General features: G+C 47.2%; 1 long non-coding RNA gene across 1 annotated transcript; it reads left to right on the top strand.

Annotated features, from left to right (window-relative positions):
* LOC132657997 (uncharacterized) lies at positions 1-21578 on the top strand. The gene is made up of 2 exons (XR_009596865.1): positions 1-4400; positions 11959-21578. It is a non-coding gene; the product is annotated as an uncharacterized LOC132657997 (long non-coding RNA).
* The last annotated feature ends 2275 nt before the right edge of the window (positions 21579-23853 follow it).

Genomic DNA, 23853 nt, shown 5'->3' with positions numbered 1-23853 from the left:
GGAGGTGCACCATCTTTGGACTGTGGGTGGAAGGCTGGCTCCCTGAAGACAAATATGGCTCCTGCCAGAAGGAGGAGGAACAGGTGCTGTGAAGACAGACACAGGTTTTCACTAGACTAAGAAATGAATCAGACCCTGTGTGCTGGCATCTTCTGTTTGCCTGCCTCACTCTCCTCCTTCCTGCCCCGGGCTCTTTGCCTGGAGGCTGACCCATACCACCCGCAGCCCGCTGCTCTCCGCCGGTATGGATAGACTTGGCCGATTTGGAACCCCAGCAGGACTCTGGAGGAGACCGAGGTCAGGGGCTCCCCAGGGCCGGCTGTTTGCTTCCACTGAAGGACACCACGCCTCTGCAGGCAGGAGATGTTACATCCTCTCTCCTGCTGGTTTCTGGAATTTTCCCTCCCTCCTCCCTTCCAGCCCCCGGTGATAACAGCTCCTCCACGTCTAGCCCAGGATTTCCCCTAGGTCTGCCCACGCCTTTGCAAATAGCCCCTTTATCCAACTCTCCTGGAATTACCCTTCTGTGACTGCGCCTACATTTCCTGACCTGACTCCAAGAGAGATGCCGAGAAGAAATCCAATCCCGGCTGGGACACCTGGCTTCTCCCATGATCCTCCTGCACAGGCCCTGCCTCCAGGCACCCCATCCCCACCCAACTTTACCCCAAATCTGAAAAGCCAGTGAGTTGGGGAAGACCGAAAAGTTCTGGAGGCTGATGGTGAACCAGTGTGAATGCAACTTAATGCCACTGAGCTGTGCGCTTAAATATGGGGAAAATGGTAAATTTTATGTTCTGTTTTACCATAATTTGTTTAAATGCTTGGGGAGGGGGAAAAAAAAAGCCAGTACACACAGAGCCTTCTCCACCTAGTGGCCCATTTCTGAACACCCCCCCCCCCCCTTCCGCGAGTTTGGGTGCTGGAGAATAACTACTCCGAGGCACTTGATGAGGGAGGCGGTCTCTTCGGAATCAATGCCGTATTGATTCTTGTTTTGTGGAGAGAACAAGGCACAGGCTGATTTCCTTCCAGTGGATCTGAACTTCAGATGCCCCCAGGCCTCGGGTACAAAATGATGCAAGCCGTTTCCGCAGCCAAGTGGGAGGCGTCCCAGCGGCTCGGTCGTGGCAGTCCGGGGGCGGCGGGCAGGGAGAAAGGCCTTTGGCAACCGCGACTTGGGAAGGAGCCATGGTGACAAGGTCTCAGCAGACGCCCAAGTTCCCCTTCCCAGCGCAGGAACTGAGTCACCCTGCCCGCACCCTCCAGCAGCTGCTCTTCCTCCTGTGGGCTGGGAATGCCCTGTTTCTGAGGACACACGCCCATGGTCAGCAAATCAATGATGGTCTTTCCGCTGGAAGAGACGGGGACCCAAAGCACAGGGCAGCCCAGACCCGAGATGTCCCTGATAAGTGAGCCCGGAGACCAGTGGCTGCCTTCACCCAGCTGGCATTCCAGAGCAGCTGGGGAAAGTCAGTGAGCCACATGTACAATTAAAAACTCCCTGTAGCCACGTTAAAGAGGAAAAAGAAATGAAATTGTATAACACAGGGAGCTCTGCTGAGCAGGATCCACCCGCAGTGCAGGAGACACAGGAGACTTCCGCTGGATCCCTGGGTCAGGAAGATCTCCTGGAGAAAGGAATGGCAACTCACGCCAATAGTCTTGCCTGGAGAATCCCATAGACTGAAGAGCCTGGCAGGCTGTAGTCCAAAGGGTCCCAAAGATTTGGGCATGACTACAAAAAAGATCTTCACAACCCAGATAATCATGATGGTGTGATCACTCACCTAGAGCCAGACATCCTGGAATGTGAAGTCAAGTGAGCCTAGAAAGCATCACTATGAACACAGCTAGTGGAGGTGATGGAATTCCAGTTGAGCTATTTCAAATCCTGAAAGATGATGCTGTGAAAGTGCTGCGCTCAATATGCCAGCAAATTTGGAAAACTCAGCAGTGGCCACAGAACTGGAAAAGGTCAGTTTTCATTCCAGTTCCAAAGAAAGTCAATGCCAAAGAATGCTCAAACTACCATACAGTTGCACTCATCTCGCATGCTAGTAAAGTTATGCTCTAAATTCTCCAAGTCAGGCTTCAGCAATACATGAACCGTGAACTTTCAGATGTTCAAGCTGGCTTTAGAAAAGGCAGAGGAACCAGAGATCAAATTGCCAACATCTGCTGGATCGTGGAAAAAGCAAGAGAGTTCCAGAAAAACATCTATTTCTGCTTTATTGACTATTCCAAAGCCTTTGACTGTGTGGATCACAATAAACTGTGGACAATTCTGAAAGAGATGGGAATACCAGACCACCTGACCTGCCTCTTGAGAAACCTATATGCAGGTCAGGAAGCAACAGTTGGAACTGGACATGGAACAACAGACTGGTTCCAAATAGGAAAAGGAGTACGTCAAGGCTGTATATTGTCACCCTGCTTATTTAACTTCTATGCAGAGTACATCACGAGAAATGCTGGGCTGCAAGAAGCACAAGCTGGAATCAAGATTGCTGGGAGAAATATCAATAACCTCAGATATGCAGATGACACCAACCTTATGGCAGAAAGTGAAGAGGAACTAAAAAGCCTCTTGATGAAAGAGGAGAGTGAAAAAGTTGGCTTAAAGCTCAACATTCAGAAAATGAAGATCATGGCATCTGGTCCCATCACTTCATGGGAAATAGATGGGGAAACAGTGGAAACAGTGTCAGACTATTTTTTGGGGCTCCAAAATCACTGCAGATGTTGAGTGCAGCCATGAAATTAAAAGACACTTACTCCTTGGAAGGAAAGTTATAACCAACTTAGACAGCATATTCAGAAGCAGAGACATTACTTTGCCAACAAAGGTCCATCTAGTCAAGGCTATGGTTTTTCCAGTGGTCATGTATGGATGTGAAAGTTGAACTGTGAAGAAAGCTGAGCACTGAAGAATTGATGCTTTTTAACTGTGGTGCTGGAGAAGACTCTTGTGAGTCCCGTGGACTGCAAGGAGATCCAACCAGTCCATCCTAAAGGAGACCAATCCTGGGTGTTCATTGGAAAGGCTGATGCTAAGGCTGAAACTTCAATACTTTGGCCACCTCATGCAAAGAGTTGACTCATTGGAAAAGACTCTGATGCTGGGAGGGATTGGGGGCAGGAGGAGAAGGGGACAACAGAGGATGAGATGGCTGGATGGCATCACCGACTCAATGTACATGAGTTTGGGTGAACTCTGGGAGTTGGTGATGGACAGGGAGGCCTGGCGTGCTGCGATTCATGGGGTCGCAAAGAGTCGGACATGACTGAGCAACTGAACTGAACAGCTATGAAGAAATTTAATTATTTCATAATAAATAAGAAGCCTGGAGAGCATCAGTTTCAGCATGATTTTGGTTCTACAATCAAGAACCTAGGAGCTTACTAGCTTTCTGCCCTACTATCCTCAATAGGTCAGCCAAGTTAGCCTCATAGTCATAAAATGGTTGCTGCAGCTCCAGGCAACACTCCCTCACACAACAGTGAACCAAGCAGGAAAAAAGGATGAGACAGCAAGAGGAGATTTTTTCTCATGTGCTTCTCTCTTCTTAAGGGGAAAAATCTGTCCCCAGCAGAGTTGCCGTAACATCTCATTGGCTAGAGTTGATTCTCATGCCCACTTAAGGTCAACAAGAAATAGATTTCCTTAGTTAAAGCATCTGCCTGGAATGTGGGAGACCCGGGTTCAATCCCTGGGTTGGGAAGATCCCCTGGAGAAGGAAATGGCAACCGGCTCCAGTACACTTGCCTGGAGAATCCCATGGAGGGACGATGCTGGTAGGCTACAGTCCATGGGGTCGCAAAGAGTCGGACACGACTGAGCGACTTCACCTTCACTTTCATTTTAGACCTATCTGATTGGTCTCCCAGGAGAGGGTCGCTCATCTCCCAGGTAAAATCCAGGCTCTGTTGAAAAAGTAAAATGGAACAGTTGCTGGCACCAGGACCCAGCTGGCTCACAGATTACTGTTTAACTGAACTGGCTGCCATTTTAGGAATGTTTAGGTCGCTGGCCCGAGAGAATTCATCCAAGGTGACAGGGCAGAAACTGAGGGATGATCCAGGTGGTGCGGCTGGAAGCAAGGGGTGAGTTATAAGAGCCCACTCATGAGGTTTTCTTAATGAGGGTCCAGGGCCCCCTCTCTCCATGCCCCACTGAGACATCTGGAGTGGAACTGGGAGCTGGGTTGGGTGGCAGCTCAAATCCTCCTTGGCACAGATCTCATCCCAGCCAGCTGCTGGCACTCAGCCAGTCCCCTCTTTCTCTCTTGCAAAGCTCTTTGTTTTTTCACTTCCGTATAGGAAACATCTCAGTAATTCCAGAGTGCAGCTCTGAAGAGGAAGGTCAACGTACAACAGGACTCATCAACCCCTCCCAGGTGAGAGGAGCCCAGCTGGGTTTGTGTACAAGAGTCTGTCCACATCTGCAGTTGTGTGTGCACAGGGGAAGTGGGTCTGTGTTTGCAGGGGCCGTAGACTGTGCTTGACAGGTATGTGCCGCTTCCTTTCTTCATTTGGCCAGGATTGACTAACAACCCACTACGAGCATGGTGCATCTCAGAGTTTCCAAGAAAATAGCAGAACAGGATTCGCTCCAACTAGCAGGCTTACCTTCTCCAAAAAAAAGAGATACAATATATAAGAAAACAAATGGGGTCATTTTAGATAACACTTCTCCATGCTGGGATGCAATAAGAGCCTGACAAAGTCTTGGATTCTTCTGCCTAAAAGGCCAGAGCAGTCCTCTCTGGGCAGCTGACATCTGAGCCAAAAACTAGGTAAGAAGGAGCCAGCTGTGCTAAAAGCTTGGGGAGGCTGGTTCCAGGTGGAAAGTACATATAACACAAAAGCCCCAAAGTGGGAAATTAACCAAAGGGAAAAAAAGGAAAGCCCGTGAGTTTAGGGAGCAGTGTGTGTGCCCCTCTGAGGCTCTGTGTATGATTGGAGAGTCTGGATATTAAAAGTCAGATCAAGCCAGGAGGACTCTTAGTGGAAATTCACTCTTTCTGGAAACCCTGGAGGCAGGTGGAGCAGTTAAGAAGCTGTCTTTGACTGTGGTTGCTGCATCAAGTATCAGAACCACAATTTTCTCCTGGGTTTTGGGGGTGGAGGGGGCAGAACTTGTTCCTGGCTAGAATTCCTTTTCCAGCCTGCCTTGTGGACATAAGTGGTGAGCAGAAGTTGTTAGGACAGGCTTCTCAGAAAACTTTTTTTTTTTAAGTCAGGTTGATTGAAGCATAATTTATATACTGTATTCAGTAGCACTCCACCGATTTCAGGAATTGTGTGCAGCTGTGAAACTGTTGGCCTTGTGAAAGCTGCAGTGTGGGAGTATTTACACCATGGAAATGGGCAAGTACTATACATCAGGGCTTCCAGCTACCCACCCTACTTCCCCTGCACTCCAAAAAATTTGACTTAAAGATGCAATTAATACATTTTAGCCTTTTTATGAACAGTTCAGTAAATTTTGGCAAATGCAGAGAGTTTGTATATCCACCACGATCAAAATACAGAATGCATATCATCACCCTCCAAATTCTCTTGGTCCTTTGTAGTTGGTCCTTTTCCCACCCTAGTCCATGCCAACCGCTGATCTGTCCCCTGTTCTTCTAGTGTTGCCTTTCCCAGAATGTCATGTAAATGAAATTCCATATCTTCTTTCATTCAGCAAAATGAACTTGAGATGTACCCATATTGCTGTATGAATCAGTGTCTTGTTCTTATTTAACACCAAGTAGTATTTCATTTGGAGAAGGCAATGGCACCCCACTCCAGTACTCTTGCCTGGAAAATCCCATGGGCAGAGGAGCCTGGTGGGCTGCAATCCATGGGGTTGCAAAGAGTCGGACATGACTGAGCGACTTCACTTTCACTATTCACTTTCATGCATTGGAGAAGGCAAGGGCAACCCACTCCAGTGTTCTTGCCTGGAGAATCCCAGGGATGGGGGAGCCTGGTGGGCTGCCGTCTCTGGGGTCGCACAGAGTCGGACACAACTGAAGCGACTTAGCAGTGGCAGCAGCAGCAGCAGTAGTATTTCATTGTATGGATACATTATAGCTTATTTATCTGTTCACCTATTGAATTTGCCCTTTCCCCTTTCACCTCCTTCCTGTCTTCATATAGATATAATGACTGGAGCTACAGCAGCCATTTTGTCACCATGAGACAAACAAAGACAATGATAAGAATGGTAGTATAAAATGGTAGGAGAAGCCTGAAGACAGCAGCATTCAACTGTCTTTCAGTTGAGCCCCACCTGCCTCCAGACTTTTTTTTTCCTTAAATAATTTATTTTTATTTATTTATGTATTTTTCTGGTTGCACTGGGTCTTCAGTGTTGCCCTTGGGCTTCCTCTAGTTGCAGTGAGCAGAGGCTACTCTTTGTCACAGTGCATGGGCTTTGCACTGGGTGGCTTCTCTTGTTTTGGAGCACGGGCTCTAGCACACACAGGCTTCAGTAGCTGCAGGGCATTAGTTCAGTAGTCGTGGCTCGTGGGGGCTAGAGCATGGGCTCAGTAGTTGTGCTACACAGGCTTAGTTGCTCCAAAGATGTGGAATCTTCCTGGACCAGGGATTGAACTTGTGTCCCTGAACTGGCAGGCAGATTCTTATCCACTATACTATCAGGGAAGTCCCCAGACTTCCTATGGTAAAAGAAGTTCTTTTATCTAATCAGCTCTTAAATGATTTTCTACTACTCACAGCCAAATCTAACTCAAACACCAAGCAAAGTCTAAACTTCTTTCCTACCTCACCTTATGAATTTCTCCAGGAAAAGGGAGGGATGTTGGAGGGATATACACTTTAGATAGAAGAGAAGACCATTACATGAGACAGATTCAAGAGTCAGAGTACAAGGGACCCTCCAAGCCAGCTGACCATTCCTTCTCACTCCTTCCAAACTGGGATTCTCCCAGAATTCAGAGAATGTATTAGTTTCGAAGACTGGGTAACAAATCATCACAAGTTTATGAGCTCACAACATCTAGTGATTACCTCACTGTTTCTGTGGGGAAGGAATGCAAGCCCAGGCTGGCTTGATCCCCTGCTCAGGGTCTCACCAGGCTGGAAGCCAGGTGTCAGCAGGGTTGCTGAGACTCTGGTTCCTCTTGCAAGCCCCTCCAGTTGGCAGAATTCACTAGGACTGAAAGCCTCACTTTCTTGCTGGTGGTGAGCTGGGGCTGGCTCTTGGCTCTCAGAGACCCTGCAGTTTAATTCCTCAAAGCCAGCAGGGAGGGGTTCATCTCACTACTATCTGCTACTATAAGATGGATTTTTATATAACATAACTATGGGAGTGACTATGTGCGTATGTGTGCTAAGTCGCTTCCGTCATGTCAGACTCTTTGCAACACCATGGACTGTAGCCCACCAGGCTCCTCTGTCCATGGGATTCTCCAGGCAAGAATACTGGAGTGGGTTGCCATGCCCTCCTCCAGGGGATCTTCCTGACCCAACGACTGAACCCAAGTCTCCTGTGTCTCCTGCACTGCAGGCGGATTCCTTGCCACTAAACCACCAGAGAAGCCCCAGGTGTGACTATACCTTTACTTTTTTTTTTCATCTATAACATAACCTGATCAAGACAATGTCCATCTCATCACATTCTCATCCCAGCAGTGGGAATCACATGAGGCATTCACGAGGGATGATCTTGGTCCTATCTTAGAATTCTGCCTACCTCAGAGGACAAAGCTTTTGACAGAGGCCTGGCCTGATAGAGATGCCAAACCTCAAGTCCCAGCAGGTGCAGAGACGACTCACCTGCCCCCTCCCCCCCAACACAGGGTGGTGTCTACAGTCTCACTGGGAATTCACTGGCCAATTTTGAGCAAGAGATTGCTAACTCTTCACCCTGCATGACCCAGACACTCTTGAGTAATCCAGGAGAGGTTAAGGAAAGCAGGGAGAAGCCAGGAGAAAGCCAAGGTGAAGAGAGCCTCAAGAGAGGTAGGGAAAGCAGCCAGCAGGAACCACCCATGGAACCAGAGGGCAAAGGACCAGAGAAAAGTCATGTTAGGAGTTAGAATTAGATACAGTTGCATGCAATAGAAAATCTATTTATTGAGCAGGGTGGGGATCTGCAGGAATTCCTAGTGGCTGCAGCCTGTATAAATATTAATAGAAGACAAAACCAGCTGCCCACAGAAGGTTACCTCCATTTTGTAGATTAAGAAACTGACACTCAGAGAGATTAAGTAACTTGCCCAGCGTCACACAGCAATGAAGTGGCAGAATTTGGGATTTAAACCCATTTGATTTGGCTGATTATTATTATTATTTTTTAAGTCAGCCAGTAAGTCCTAATTAATAGATCATGCAACCCTTGACCCACTCTGAGTCAAACAAGGGGTGAGCTGGCCCTCATTGAGCCCCTTCATTCTCAACAAGAAGGCCGAAGTCCCAACTTTCCTCTGACAGGAACCCCTGGCAAACAAAGATGGCCGGCTCCCACGCCAGCAAGAAAAACCTCCAGAGGGGTCAGGAATCATGAGACCACAAACGGAAGAAGCCACATTTCTTTCTCCCACACCATCAACAGACCAAGGCAGATTTGCCGACAAGTTCAATCTCTTTTGAAGTCTGAGTCATGAGATGAAGATTCCATTCTAAAGCCCCAATAAAGCCAAACCATTGAGACCGCTGAAGCTTGAGCACACCAACCCTCCAGGACCCTGGGGTTGGTTTGACAGTAACTGAGGATGGATCAAAGCTGGCCTGTGACTCAAGAATGATCCCACCCCGAGGAAGTCACAAGGCGGTGGCAATCAGCTCTTGAGAAAACAGGACCAGAGAGGTTAGGCCACCTACCTGAGATCACACAGCTCATGAGACAGAAAACTGGGAATAAAACCCAAGTCTCCCAATGCCCCCCAGTGCTCTTTCCTCTTACTTTAGAACTAGGTGAGAATTTTCCCTCTGTTGTAATGAAAGATTGCTATTTTTAGCTATATTAATTCCCATTTCTAACAGGAGTAGTATCTGAATTTCCTTCACCTCCCTAACCTGATTCTCAGTTCAGGATGTTCCTGTGGGGCTCCACCCCCTCAAGGGGAGGAGCCTTGACCCACACCTGGCCAATCAGAGCATTGCTTGCCAGGTGGTTGGTTCAGAGATGGGGATGTGACCCAAACTGATCTAATCAGAATAATGACTTGTGCAGAAGTTACCAAGAAGAAAGCATTCCATCTTTTCTGCTAGACTTGAAGCCAAGGCAGATGTGAGTTTAAGCAACATAGACTGATTATCTTATGGTTCTGGAGCTCAGACTTCTGAAATGAGTCTCACCAGGCTAAAATCAAGGTGTCTCCTGGGCTGCGTTCTTTCTGGCAGTTCTAGGAGAGAATCCATGGCTTGCCTTTTCCAGCCCTTCTAAAGGCTGCTCACATTCTGTGCCTCACAGCCCCTTCCAGAAATGGCATCACTTCTATCTGATCACTACTTCCATAGAGTCACATCTCCTCTCTGTGATAGATTCTCTTTCCTCTCTTTCACTGATAAGGACCCTTCTGATCATTCATGTGATATTCAGAGATAATCTGCCCATCTCAAGATCCTAAACTGAATCACATTTGCCAAGTTTATTTTACCATGTAAAGTAACAGTCACAGGTTCCCTGAAATTAGGGCATGGGCATCTTTGGCAGGGGTGGGGAGGAGTCCATTACTCAGCCTACCACAGAAATCAAAACCTTGAGTTCTGAGCTGGAAAGAAAGTAAATCCTGGTAAATGTTTCTAGCCCCTGAGTCAAGCTATACCTGAACCTCTCAGTTACATGATGACTGTTGCCTTTCCTTTGCCTTAAATGCCTTTCCTTTGTGCTTAACCAAGCTTGAGGTTTTTGCTTTGTTTTATCACTTGCAAACAGAGCCTGACTAATCCAATTCTCAACCCATAAGAATGTCACAATGAGTAATTACCAGTTCCCGTGTCTCTCTCACGTGAGGCTGAGATTCTTTGAGAGCAGAAACAATACCTTACTTAACTTTGCATCCTCAGACCTCGCAACAGCGCCTGGCATGGAAGAAGTCCTGAACAAGCGTTTGTTGATTGAATAACAATTTACTGATTGAACGACTGAATAAACACCCTCCCACATGCCCTCCCTCAGCAGCCATTGCTAAAACACGAGGACGGAGAGAAGTCTCAGCAGAATTTTCCAGGGGTGAATTGCAGGCCAGTCATTTCCTCTCTGAGGGTGGCAGCTTCCTCAGAGAGAGGCCCTGGGAGTGACCCAGACAGGAGGCTTGGAGAAGGCCTGACCTTTGTGGGCAGCCAGCAGCCCTGCCATCCTGAGGCAGCAGTTCCAAATTAATCCCAGGATGGCAGCTGCAGTCCTCCACCGACAAATCTATCTGAGTCATTTCTGGTCAGGAAGCGCCTCGCTCTTAAATGAGAATCACAGCAGGTCCCTTTGGGCAGCCGGAAAAGACAGACTCCTCGTTTTCCAGGGCTGCAGGGCCGGCCTGGTAAGGAGGGTTTTCATGAAAGGAAGAGAGAAGATGAGAGAATAAAAACATACCTGGCTCTGTCCTCAGAAGTGAACTATCTTTTTTTTTTTTTAACTGTTTTTAAACAATTCATTTGGCTGCAACGGGTCTTAGTTGTGGCACTCAGGATATAGTTCCCTGACCAAGGATTGAACCCTGGGCCCCCTACATTGGGAGCACAGAGTCCTAACCACTGAACCTCTAGGGAAGTCCCTGAGCTATCATTTTAATCAACAAAGCCCCTGCCATTTTTGTTCCCCCCACATACTTCTGAGAAATGAGATCTGAGGGAGTGATCCTTCCCTCTCCTGCACCCCATCCCAGACACATCTGCCTGTTCCTTTCGCATCTCACTTTAGAGGGTATGGTTTATCCCTCTAAAGGGATTAGGGTGAACTCTTTATGGTGCGCTCCAAAGGGCAGGGCTCAGCCTTTGCCGCTTCTGCACTGGGCCCCATACTTAGTTCATTGCGCACTGAAGTGTAGCAATAATGCAAGTCTTTGCACATGCTGTTCCTGGGACGCTGTTCCTGGGACACTCCTCCCCACACAGGTTGTGCCTTTGACTGGCTAATGTCTTCCATGGAGGCTTGAAGTCTGAGAAGATACATCACATTTGTTTATTTAATCAATTGGGATTGATGCAAATAATTAATGACACTTAGGGCTTCCCTGGTGACTCAGTGGTAAAGTCCAATCCCGCAGACGTGGTTCGATCCCTGGGTCAGGAAGATCCCCTGGAGAAAAGAATGGCAACCCACTTCAGTATTCTTGCCTGGAAATCCCGTGGACAGAGGAGCCTGGTGGGCTAGAGCCTATGGGGTCACAAAAGAGTGAGATGCACCTTAGCAACTGAACAGCACTTAGGATGTACCAGACTCTCTGTTACAGACGTGCATAACTTACCTAATCTTCACCACAAGTCTAAGGGACGAGAAAACGGGCACAATTGGTGACTGGTGGACAGACAGAGCTGTCCACAGGGGCTGACTATTCAACCCCTGAGCTGTACCAAGCTGGAGACTTGTGGTCCTCGGGGCAGATCCCCTGAACCCAAGGCTTTTGGCCAAGTCCTCTGCTGTGTCCGCCCCCAGCCCCCATCAGATTCTGTGCTCCACGAGGACAAGTACTGCCACATTCACTTCTGACCCCCAGCACCATCACTGGATGGATGTGTAAATACATAAGTAACTGAGTATGCAGTCAAGCTACGTGACCCTGGGCACTTAACCTTTGTATGCCTCAGTTTCGCCTTTGTGAAATGGGAAGGATAATAGCACCCACCTTGACAAGGATGGACCTGGGTATCTCCTCTTAAGGGGGGCTCTCAGAAGGAATTCAAACAAGAGATTGGGGGTTGGTCTCAATACATCTTCAAGTCTGTGATTGAGGTCACACCGTCCCATAGAGGCCCAGGGGTGATGTTGTAAATATTTAACAGGTTCGTCAGCCTGGGCACCTACCATCAGAATGAAACCAGTCATAAACTGCACTCAGGACTGTGGACTGGCATGGATCCAGATAAGCAGGCCCCCAGCCAGCTCTGCCAGGCGGGTCCTTCGGCCTCCGACTAGCCCACACTTGCACTGGGGCAAGCCAAGGGGATCTTATAGGAACGGAAACAGTGCCCAGCATGAGTGAGTCTCGGGGGCCTTTTGCAGATTCCAGGGGTGGCAGCCAAGCCTGGAAAAAAACCAGAGGGGGGACCACTCCACTCTCCACCAAGGTTGTCCTCCCCATGCCCAGGGGAAGCTCTGAGACCTGTCTGACCCTGATTCCCGCTGAGATCTGGCTTCTCCCCTTGGCTCAGGCAGTGGAGTGTCAGTGGCAAGGGGACCGCTGTTGGACGGTGTCATGGATGGCTTGGGATTTTAGACATCCAAGCTGAGGACTTACCTGGTGGGCCAGTGTTCAATGCAGGGAGTGCAGGTTCAACCCTGGTCAGGGAGCTAAGCTCCCACATGTGGTAGGCACAGCCAAAGAAAAGTCCAGGCTGTGGGAATTCACCAAGCCAGGAGTTCCCCAGAGAACTGGGCTCAGAGAGAACTTACGGACCCCACGTGTTTCTCTGATTCTGCTTGCCAAGTATAAGATCACAGGATAAGTATAAGGACAAGGATAAGTATAAGTATAAGGACAAGTATAAGATCACAGGACAAGTATAAGTATAAGCTCACAGGATAACTCCTGGAAGCCCCCTGATCCTAAAGAAGCCAGATCTGGATCTCGTCAAAGGATAGCCAGGAGTTCTCAAGCAGGCCAGAATGTTGTGGACATCCTCTGACAGAGGAGCAACCTACTTTTGGGGTCAGGAATCACATCTGCAAGCTGGCCCCAGTGGGCAGCCAATTTCCACTTACATACCCCCAGGGGCGGGGAGCTCACTCCTTTCTGTTTTTCTGATTCAGGATTATGAATTGAGTTCGCCTCTGCAGAGAGAACTCCAGCAACCACTTGTCTTCCCCGCATTGTTTACACGGATGCCAGTATATCTCTGTACTTTCGTCACGTTCGCCACACATCTTTGCTCAACCCCACAGTCATTAAATCAGTCTGAAATTGCCAGAAACCCCCAGGCCCTGGGTCTCCTGGGGCACTCCTTGTTCATGGAGCTTATGTTCTAGAATGAGGAAGCAGACACTCCAAAATAATCAAAGAAATAAATCTATAATTACAAACTGTTATACGTTCCATAGAGAGAGGCAAAGGAGGACAGGGGTTACAGGGATATTTCCTGGCTTTGAAAAATGAGATTTTTTTTTTTTTTTTAGATTTTTTTGATGTGGACCATTTTTAAAGTCTTTATTGAAGTTGTTACAATATTGCTTTTGTTTTATGTTTTGCTCTTTTGGGTGTGAGACACATGGGATCTTAGCTCCCCAGTTAGGGATCAAACCCACACCGCCTGCATTGGAAGACGAAGTCTTAACCACTGGACCACCAGGGAGGTCCCTGGATCCACTTAGACGTAAGCTGTCACATGCCTATGTTCTTCACACTGTTTTCTCTTTTTTTTCTTCTCCATTTTTCGGTTTTCTTTTCAGGTTCAGTTGTAGTGTGGTTAGTCTTTCTTCAAGTCACTTCCCTAGATGGAGACCTGGAAGTTATATTCTCTGACTCCTCAACTATTCTCATTTTGCTGCAAAAGATGGAAAGTACTAAAATCACTGTGGATGGTGACTGCAGCCATGAAATTAAAAGACGCTTGCTCTTTGGAAAGAAAGCTATGACAAACTTAGACAGCATACTAAAAAGCAGAGTCATCACTTTGCCATCAAAGGTTCATATAGTCAAACCTATGGTTTTTCCAATAACCATGTACAGATAGGAGCATTGGATCATAAAGAAGGGTGAGCGCCAAAGAACTGATGCTTTTGAACTGTGGTGTTGGAGAAGACTCTTGAGAGTCCTTGGACTGCATGGAGATCAAACCAATCAATCCTAAAGAAAATTAACCCTGAATATTCATTGGAAGGACTTACGCTAACCCTGAAGCTCCAATACTTTGGCCACTTGTTGGGAAGAGCCAACTCATTGAAAATGACCCTGATGCTGGGAAAGACTGAAGGCAAGAGGAGAAGGGGATGACAGAGGATGAGATGGTTAGACAGCATCACCGACTCAATGGACATGAATTGGAGCCAACTCTGACAGATAGTGGAGGGCAGAGGAGCCTGGCATGCTGCAGTCCATGGGGTCATAAAGAGTCGGACATGATATAGTGACTGAATAACAACAAATTTTGAAAACTGGATAGAAGATTCTTGAGTTTGCATCCCTTCTCTCTCTTCTCTGTAGATACTGTTCCACTGTCCTCTTTCTATAGCTTAGATGAAAATCTAATTCCAGTCTTTTGTTTTCCTTCATGAATATCTTCTACTTTCCCCTTGACACTTGTAAGATATTTAAGAATTTTACCAGATTATGCCCACATAGGACTCTTGTCTCATCAGACCAGTCTGGAACTCAGTGAGCCCTTTTTTGAAAAAAAATTATTAATTGCTTAACTTCTTTTGGCAATGTCCCACAGCATGCGGGATCTTAATTCCCTGACCAGGGATCCAAACTTCGTCACCTGCAGTGGAAGCACAGAGTCTCAGAAGACTCTTGAGAGCCCCTTGGACTGCAAGGAGATCAAATCAGTCAGTCATAAAGGAAATCACCCTTGAATATTTATTGGAAGGGCTGTTGCTGAAGCTGAAGCTCCAAAACTTTGGCCATCTGGTAAGAAAAGCCAAGTCATTGGAAAAGATGATGCTAGGAAAGATTGAAGGCAAAAGGAGAAGCGGGTAGCAGAGAATGAGATGGTTAGACAGCATCACTGGCTCAGTGGACATGAATCTGAGCAAACTCCGAGAGATAGTGGAGGACTAGACCTCCATGGAAGTCCCAGGAATGAGGATTTTTGTCCCCAAAAATAAAGAAAAGTGGGAAGGAGAGAGGGAGGAAGAGGGAAGGAGGGGAAAGGAAAAAAAAAATAAGGAAAGGAGAAAGAAGAGATATTCAGTCCCCATAAACATAATCTAATCCAGGAATCAACCAGCTAGAGCTGTGAGCCAAATCCAGCCTGTTTTTGTGTGTCCTGAGAACTAAGAATGATGTTTTTACGTTTTTAAAGGGTCGTAAAAAAAATCAACCCAAACAAGAAACAAAGAACACGTAACAGACCTCGTGGCACACAATGCCTAAAACATTTTCTGTTTGGCCCTTCACAGAAAAAGTCTGCCGCCTCTGAATCCCACCGGTTTCCGCTCCTGTAAAACATTCCCAGCCTGGACCAGCTGGGAAAGGCAGACTGAAGGGACAGACCAGACAGCAGAGAATTTTCCATTTCTGCCCACGAGGCCAAGCACGATCCATCATAAACCTTTCAAAGCCAAGGCCCAGAAGGTTAAGTGATTTCTGCTCCAGCTCAGTGAGACGAGGTCAGGGGCCGCAGGAAAATGGATGTCCTCACACACCAAAGAGAAAGAGTGGTTAGGCAGCCTCTGCCATCACCCATTCCTCATCAGCTTTTTAGAAAGCGAGGAAATTAATTTTCCCTGTTCTGCACATGGGGAGGTAGCATTTCTGTTTTAGGAAACAAAGGAAGACAAAAGGCCTAGTTATGAGTCAGGACTCTTCCTTCCAAGTGATAAAATCCCAATTCAGAAGGACTGAAGCAACAAAGAGAATTTATTGGACCATGTTACTGAAAAGTCCAGGAGTTGCAGAAGCTTCAGGCATAGCTGGATCTAGGGGCTCAAAATGGCACCATCTGTATTCATTCTCTCCATTTCTTCTGGGTTGGTTTTGTTCTCAGGAAGGTTTTCCCCTCATGAGGCAAGATAACACCACCACATTCCTTCCCTTCCACTTGCCATCCCCAGCCAAAAGAGGGTCTGTCTTTGATGTTCCAGAATCGAATCTCGCTGGACTCTATCTGGATCATGTGAACCCTCCCAGCCAATGACTGTGGTTGAGGGATGGGATGACCTGATGGCCAAGTTTGGTCATGTGCTCCTTTGGGAGCAGCGAAAGGGATCAGCCAGCCCCACCTGAACCACAGCCCAGAGAGTCGAGAAGAGAATTATTTCCCCCAACAAGACTGGGGGCCATTGTCAGAAGGAGACACAGGTGCTGAACCTTCAAAACCAACTCCTGTCCCTACAGAAGCCAACTGATCTTTTTTTCTTTTTTTTAAGCTGCACCACACGGCTTGAGGGATCTTAGTTCCAGGACCAGGGATTGAACCTGGGCCTTTGGCAGTGAAAGCAGTGAGTTCTAACCACTAGACTGCCAGGGGATTTTCCAGACTGATATTCTCAGGCCCCTTTGCTTAGTTTTGCCACCACCCAGCCATATGATAGTTGAAACATATCCTGGAGGTAAAGTCAGTCTCTCAAGGAGACAAACCTGGTTCATGCGGGAGACAGGATTCTAATCTTAATCTGAGCCTGACTCATAACACCTACTGCCCACATGGACCATCATGCATCTCCAGTCCTGCCCTTAAAAAGCCTGAGAAGCCTGCACATAGCTGGTGTGCAATAAATGCACATCACATCCAACCATTGCTGACTGACTGCCTCCCCTCTAGACCATAAGATACCTGAGAGCAGAGACCATGTCTGCTTGTTCACCGCAGCATCGCACCACCTGTACATAGTAGGTGGTCCACAGACACTTGGCAAATCTATGCATACAGCCTTAGCATTTAGCACATAGTAGGTGTTCCATAAGTAGTTGGTGAATAAATGAATGAATCTCAATAGAAGTCAAGCTGCCTGGCAGTTCAAACATTTCCAGATCATTAATAGGAATGGGCAAATTTAATTCAGGTGACCATTATATCTACTACTGTGAGCAAGAACCCTTTAGAAGAAATGGAGTGACCCTCATAGTCAACAAAAGAGTCCAAAATGCAGTACTTAGGTGCAATCTCAGAAATGACAGAATGATCTCGGTTTGTTTCCAAGGCAAACCATTCAATGTCACAATAATCCAAATCTATTCCCCAACCACAGATGCCAAAGAAGCTGAAGTTGACCAGTTATATGAAGACCTACAACACATTCTAGAACTAACAGCCAAAAAAGATGTCCTTTTTATCATGGGGATTGGAATGCAAAAGTAGGAAGTCGAAATACCTGGAATAACGTGCAAGTTTGGCCTTGGAGTGCAAAATGAAGCAGGTAAAAGCTAACAGAATTTTGCCAAGGAAACATGCTGGTCGTAGCAAACATCCTTTTCCAACAACACAAGAGACGACTCTACACATGGACATTGTCAGATGGTCAATTCCAAAATCAGATTGATTGTATTCTTGGCAGCCAAAGATGGAGAAGCTCTAGACGGTCAACAAAAACAAGACCTGGAGCTGACTGTGACTCAGATCATGAGCTCCTTATTGCAAAATTCAGGCTTAAATTGAAGAAAGTAGGGAAAACCATTAAGCCATTCAGGTATGACCTAAATCAAATCCCTTATGATTATACAATGGAGATGATGAATAAATTTAAGGGATTAGATCTGGTACACAGAGTGCCTTAAGAACCAGGTCCAGAGGTTCATGCCGTTGTCCAGGAGGCAGTGACCAAAACTAACCCAAAGAAAGAGAAACGCAAGAAAGTGAAGTGTTTGTCTGAGGAGGCTTTATAAATAGTTGGGGAAAGAAGAGAAGTGAAAGGCAAGGGAGAAAGGGAAAAATATACCCAACTGAATGCAGAGTTCCAGAGAATAGCAGAGAGATAAGAAGGCCTTCTTAAATGAACAAAGCAAAGATATAAAAGAAAAGAATAGAATGGGAAAGACTAGAGATCTCTTCAAGAAAATTGGAGATAGCAAGGGAAGGTTTCATGCTAGGATAGGCACCAAAAAGGACAGAAATGGTAAGGACCTAACAGAAGCAGAAAAGATAAAGAAGAGGTGGCAGGAATCCACAGAACTACACAAGAAAGGTCTTACTGACCCGGATGACCACAAGAGTGTGGCCACTCACCTAGAGCCAGATGTCCTGGAGTAGGAAGTCGAGTGGGTGAAATCTTACTATGAACAAAGCTAGTGGAGGTGACAAATTCCAGCTGAGCTATTTAAAATCCTAAAAGATGATGCTATTAAAGTACTGCACTCAATATGTCAGCAACTTTGGAAAACTCAGTTCAGTTCAGTTGCTTAGTCGTGTCTAACTGTCTTAACTGTGACGCCATGTACTACAGCACATCAGGCTTCCCTGTCTATTACCACCTCCTGGAGCTTACTCAAACTCATGTCCATTGAGTAGGTGATGCCATACAACCATCTCATTAGTGGCCACAGAATTGGAAAAGATCAATTTTCATTCCAATCCCAAAGAAAGGCAAGGCCAAAGAATGTCCAAATTACCCTACAGTTGCTCTCATTTCACATGCTAGCAAGGTTATGCTCAAAACCCTTCAATCTAGGCTTCAGCAGTATATGAACCAAGAACTTCAAGATGTACAAGCTGGATTTAGAAAAGGCAGAGGAACGAGAAATCAAATTGACAACATTCATTGGATCATGGAGAAACCAAAGAAATTTCAGAAAAACAGCTACTTCTGCATCATTGCCTAAGCGGAAGCCTTTGACTCTGTGGATCACAACAAACTGGAAACAACAAACTGGAAAATTCTTAAAGAGATGGGAATACCAGACCTCCTTACCTGCCTCCTGAGAAATCTGTATGCAGGTCAAGAAGCAACAGTTAGAACTGAACATGGAACAACGGACTGGTTCCAAATTGGGAAAGGAATACATCAAGGCTGTATATTGCCACCCTGCTTATTTGACTTATATGCAGAGTACATCATGCAAAATGAAGGGCTGGACAAGACACAAGCTGGAATCAAGATTGCAGGAGAAATATCAACAACCTCAGATATGAAGATGATACCACTCTAATTCCAGAAAGCAAGCGAAAGTCGCTCAGTCATGTCTTACCCTTTGTGACCCCATGGGCTATATAGTCCATGGAATTCTCCAGACCAGAATACTGGAGTAGGTAGCCTTTCCCTTCTCCAGGGGATCTTCCTACCCAGAATCGAACTCAGGTCTCCCATATTGCAGGCGGATTCTTTAAATCTTAATGAGGGTGAAAGAGGAGAGTGAAAAAGTTGGTTTAAAACTCAACATTAAAAAACTAAAATCACGGTATCTGGTCTCATCACATCATGGGAAATAGAAGGGGAAAACGTGGAAGCAGTGACAGATTTTATTTTCTCCGGCTCCAAAATCACTGCAGATGGTGGCTGCAGCCATGATATTAAAATGCTTGTTCCTTGAAAGGAAAGCTATGTCAAACCTAGACAGGTATTTAAAAGCAGAGAAATCACTTTGCCAACAAAAGTCCATATATAGTCAAAGTTATGGTTTGTCCAGCAGTCAGTTATGGGTGTGAGAGTTGGACCATAAGGAAGGCTGAGCGCCAAAGAACTGATGCTTTCAAACTGTGGTGTTGAAGAAGACTTAAGAATCCCTTGGACTGCAAGGAGATCAAACCAGTCAATTCTAAAGGAAATCAACCCTGAATAGTCATTGGAAGGACAGATGCTGAAGGGCAAGCTCCAATACTTCGGCCACCTGATGCAAAGAGCTGACTCATTGAAAAAGACCCTGATTCTGGGAAAGATTGAAGGCAGGAGGGGAAGGGGATGAAAGAGGATGAGATGGCTGGATGGCATCACCAACTCAATGGACATGGATTTGAGCAAACTCTGGGAGATCACGGTAGACAGAGGAGCCTGGCATGCTGCATGCAGTCCATGGGATTGCAGAGTCGGACACAACTTAGCAAGTGAACAACAACATCAGCAGAGAGATGCAAGGACTTCCCTGATGGTCCAGTGGCTAAGACTGCACTCCCAACGCAGGACGCCTGGGTTCAATCCCTGGTCAGGGGACTAGATACTGCATGCCACAATTAAGAGTTGGCATATCGCAACAAAGATTTCAAATGCTGCAAGTAAGAAAATTCCTCCTGCCATTGCAAAGATGGAAGACCCTGCATGCCAAACCTAAGACCTTTGCACCCAAAATCATTAATTATTTTTAAAAAGATAGATACAGATAAGGAGACGAAGGAGAGGTGGGCAGGATGAATGAATGACAGAGTCTTTTCTAGAATCTGGAACGCTCAGAGCAGAATCCATAGATCTTGTCCTAGACAATGAGAATGTCAAGGTTAGTTGGAGAGCGTAACCAAGTTTTGATAGGGACGCTGAGTCTTTGTGAGGCAGGAGAGGAGGTGGTGGGGCTGGTAGGAGGAAGCCAGGTCAGCCAAGACCCAGCCAACCGGCTGTGCCAAGGACACTGTGCCCCAGGCAGGGCCAGCGCCCCGCCCCATTGCCCCTGACCTTGCCTCATCCCACAATAGAGCGTCCATTGTAAGTGGATAATTGGGTTCTGGCGTATCCCCTCCCCAGGCTGGGGGTGGAAGTGAAGGGAAATGCAATCTGTTTTCTATTTGTCACAGCTGCCAAGATGCCACTCCCTCCTCTACGCCCACCCTCGCCCTGCTGTGGCGACAGCCGCTGTGACATTGCTTGGCCGGGGCTGAGTGTGGGATAGAGCTGCCGCCTGGGCCGGCTACCCCGGAGAAACAGGACAGAAACCTAAAAGCAGCCTAACAGGCCTCCTGGCCTTGGTTTGGATCCTCACCTATGGGGAGCTTAAAATATTGCCCTAATTGGAGTCTCTCCGTCCAAAGGAGGGAGCTCACATCTCCTTTTCTTTGTGGCTGTGTGACCTTGAGCCAGCCACCTAACTTCTCTGTGCCTCGGTTTCCTCAACTGTAAAATGCAGCTGATGGTGATAATACTAGGAAAGACTGTAAGTTGTCTTGAATGTGTTCATCCATCAGGGTGCTGGGCGCATGGTGTTTGGTAACTGCTGGTAGTCATTGGATTTACTCTTTAGGAAATTGAAGCCTCCCTGTTTAAATTTAGTTTGCAAAGTTGAACATCTCTGACCCAGACCACTCTGAGGTGAGGGAGTAAAGGGCGAATAGTTCACAAAGGGTCCTCTGTGTGAGCCCCAGGGTCACGCCCTTGCTCCACACACTTATATCCAGATTTAAGTGGGTGGATTGCACTGTATGTGAGTTACGTCTCAATAAAATTGCTATTAAAGATAATAATAAGGGGGACTTCCTTGGTGGTACAGCAGATAAGAATCCACTGCCAATGTAGGAGACATGGGTTCGATACCTGGTCCAGCAAGAGACCACATGCCGAGGAGCAACTAAGCCCGTGCGCCACAACCACTCAGCCCACAAGCCGCAACTGGCTGTAGCCCACGTGCTACAACAGCTGAAGCCCACGTGCTCCAGGTTTTGTGCTCTGCAACTAGAGAAGCCAGCACAACGAGAAGTCCATGCACCACAACTAGAGAGTAGCCCTCGAGCAGCAGCCAAGACCCTGTGCAGCCCATAAAGAAAGAAATAACAACGAGGGACTTCCCCAGTGCTCCAGTGGCTAAGACTCTGTGCCTCCACTTCAGGGGCCATGGGTTCAATTCCTGCCTAGGGAACTAAGATCTCACGTGCCACATGGTCAAAAAAGAAAATATTCATCATAATAATGAGAAAAATGTCACTAGTGTCAGAGTTGAGAAATTCTGCCCTACACTCTTACTAAGATTCACCCTGTGTGGGCCTGAAATTGCTACCTATTCATTTTCGCTGCTGTATAATACTCCACAGTGTGAATACACCACGGTGTAGGTGTCCTTCTTCCTGCCAGTGAATATTTGGGTCGGTTTCAGGTTTTGCCATGCGCCCTCTTGTACCCATCGCTCAGGGTGCACACGCAAGAGTTTCATTTTGGCATGGACATAAGAGAAAAATGACTAAGTCACAAGGAACAGGAACGTATACCAGAAAATGCCAGCCATTTTATTGTTTCTCACTCATGCCAGGCAGGGTTCCCTGGTGGCTCAGTGGTAAAGAATCTGTCTGCCCCCTTGCATTGTCGGTGAGAATGCAAATTGACACAGCAGCTATGGAGAACAGTATGGAGATTCTTTAAAAAACAAAAAGCTAGAAATAAAACTACCATATGACCCAGCAATTCCACTGCTGGGCATATCCCCTAAGGAAACCATAGCTGAAAAAGATACATGTACCCCAATGTTTGCAGCGTTACTTACAGTAGCTAGGACATGGGCTAAATAGTCTACCTGTTTTCTCACCATTTTCGAGACAAGGACACTGAGGCTCAGAGAGGTGAATGAACTGGCCTGGCCCAGGACGAGCAGATCAGACATAAGCTGTCAGCTACACTTTCTACGGTGAACTCCCCTGCACGCCTGAGTGACAGGCTTCCCCAAGCTCCATGCTTCCAGCAGCGTGGTGGGGGGAGTAGGGGACTCGCACAGAAGCCACTTTGAATAATTCACCAGCCACTTCCAGCTCAGCCTGGGTGCAGAGATGACAGCAGGAGGCAACTTGTTTAGAAAACAGCCCACTGCTTCTGAGACATACATATGGAGGAGCCTGCAAGAGGCTTCCCAGGCTGGGGCCTGCTGAACCTTCTAGATGGTGCTGACAAACCCACATCACACATCACAGCCCTCTCCTCAGGCACCCGGAATCCACACAACAATCTCAACGCAAATGTTCACCATAGCATTATTCACAGTCGTCAAAAGTTTGAGCAACCCAGGTGTCCATATATAGATGAATAAACAGAATATGGTCCCTTCATACAATGGAATTTCATTCAGCCGTAGAAAGGAATGAAGCCCTGACACCTGCTACAATGTAAATGAACCTTGAAAACATGATGCTGAGTGAGAGAAGCCAGACACAAAAGATCACATATCTGCGGTCACATATCGCATGATGCCACCACCCCCATGCCTCTCTCCGCTCTTGTGTCTTAACTCCAGACAGCGCTTGCACACCAAGCAGAATAGGAGGGTGCAGCGGTGATGCCCGTGGGGTCTGCTAACCTCATTCCAAATCCCGCTTTTACCACGACTTGCTGTGTGACCAGGGGACAGTGACTTGACATCTCTGAGCCCGTCTCCAATAAAATGGGGACATTGATGCAGCAGGTGGCATCATTGGTGTACATCCCAAATCCAAGTCTGCAAGATGGAACCCATTTTACTTCTTTCTGATCAACATAGATTCAACTCCAAGCCCATATCCTCCCAAGATGGTAAAATAGATAGATAGATATAGATATAGTCTCAGTCTCAAGACTGGAGTTCCTCCATGCTGGCTCAGGTCAGAGACCAAATCTGAGCGTCCATCTGGCCACTGGCTCCCACTGAAAACCCAGGAGATCCAGGACGTGCAGCCTCTTCTGGTGGGAAATTCTTCAGCATCCCTGTGGTGGGGATGAGGGGAGCGAGCCTGTCTGCACTAGGACCTCTCCACTCAGCGTGCCCTCTTCCTGGTACACAATGCAGCTTCTAGATTCTGACACCTCCCAAGAGCACCGGCGCACTAGGACCTCTCCACTCAGGGCGCCCTCTTCCTGGTACACAATGCAGCTTCTAGATTCTGACACCTCCCAAGAGCACCGGCACCAAATGAAGTCACCAGGCCGGCCTCCCTGCCGCCAACTCCAGCCTATGCAAATTTCTCGCCACCACTCGCTCTCCCTCCAGAACCAGGAGCAACTTTTCATCCAGTTCCAGGATGACTCCTGTCCTCCAGGAAGAGAACTTCTGCTGGGATCTGGCTGCTGAGCCAGATACAGCCCCTCTTGCTCCCCTTGGGGGTGAGCAGGAATGGTTTGTGTGGCTTGCACACCACTTGCTTAACAGGAAGTTGCCTGCCTCCACTTTTTCTCTCTCTCCCCATTTCTGAGAGCTGGCACGTGGATCTGGT

Source organism: Ovis aries, chromosome 17 (assembly GCF_016772045.2).
Source record: "Ovis aries strain OAR_USU_Benz2616 breed Rambouillet chromosome 17, ARS-UI_Ramb_v3.0, whole genome shotgun sequence".
Lineage (NCBI taxonomy): Eukaryota > Metazoa > Chordata > Mammalia > Artiodactyla > Bovidae > Ovis > Ovis aries.
This window is presented reverse-complemented; position numbering and strand designations above follow the sequence as displayed.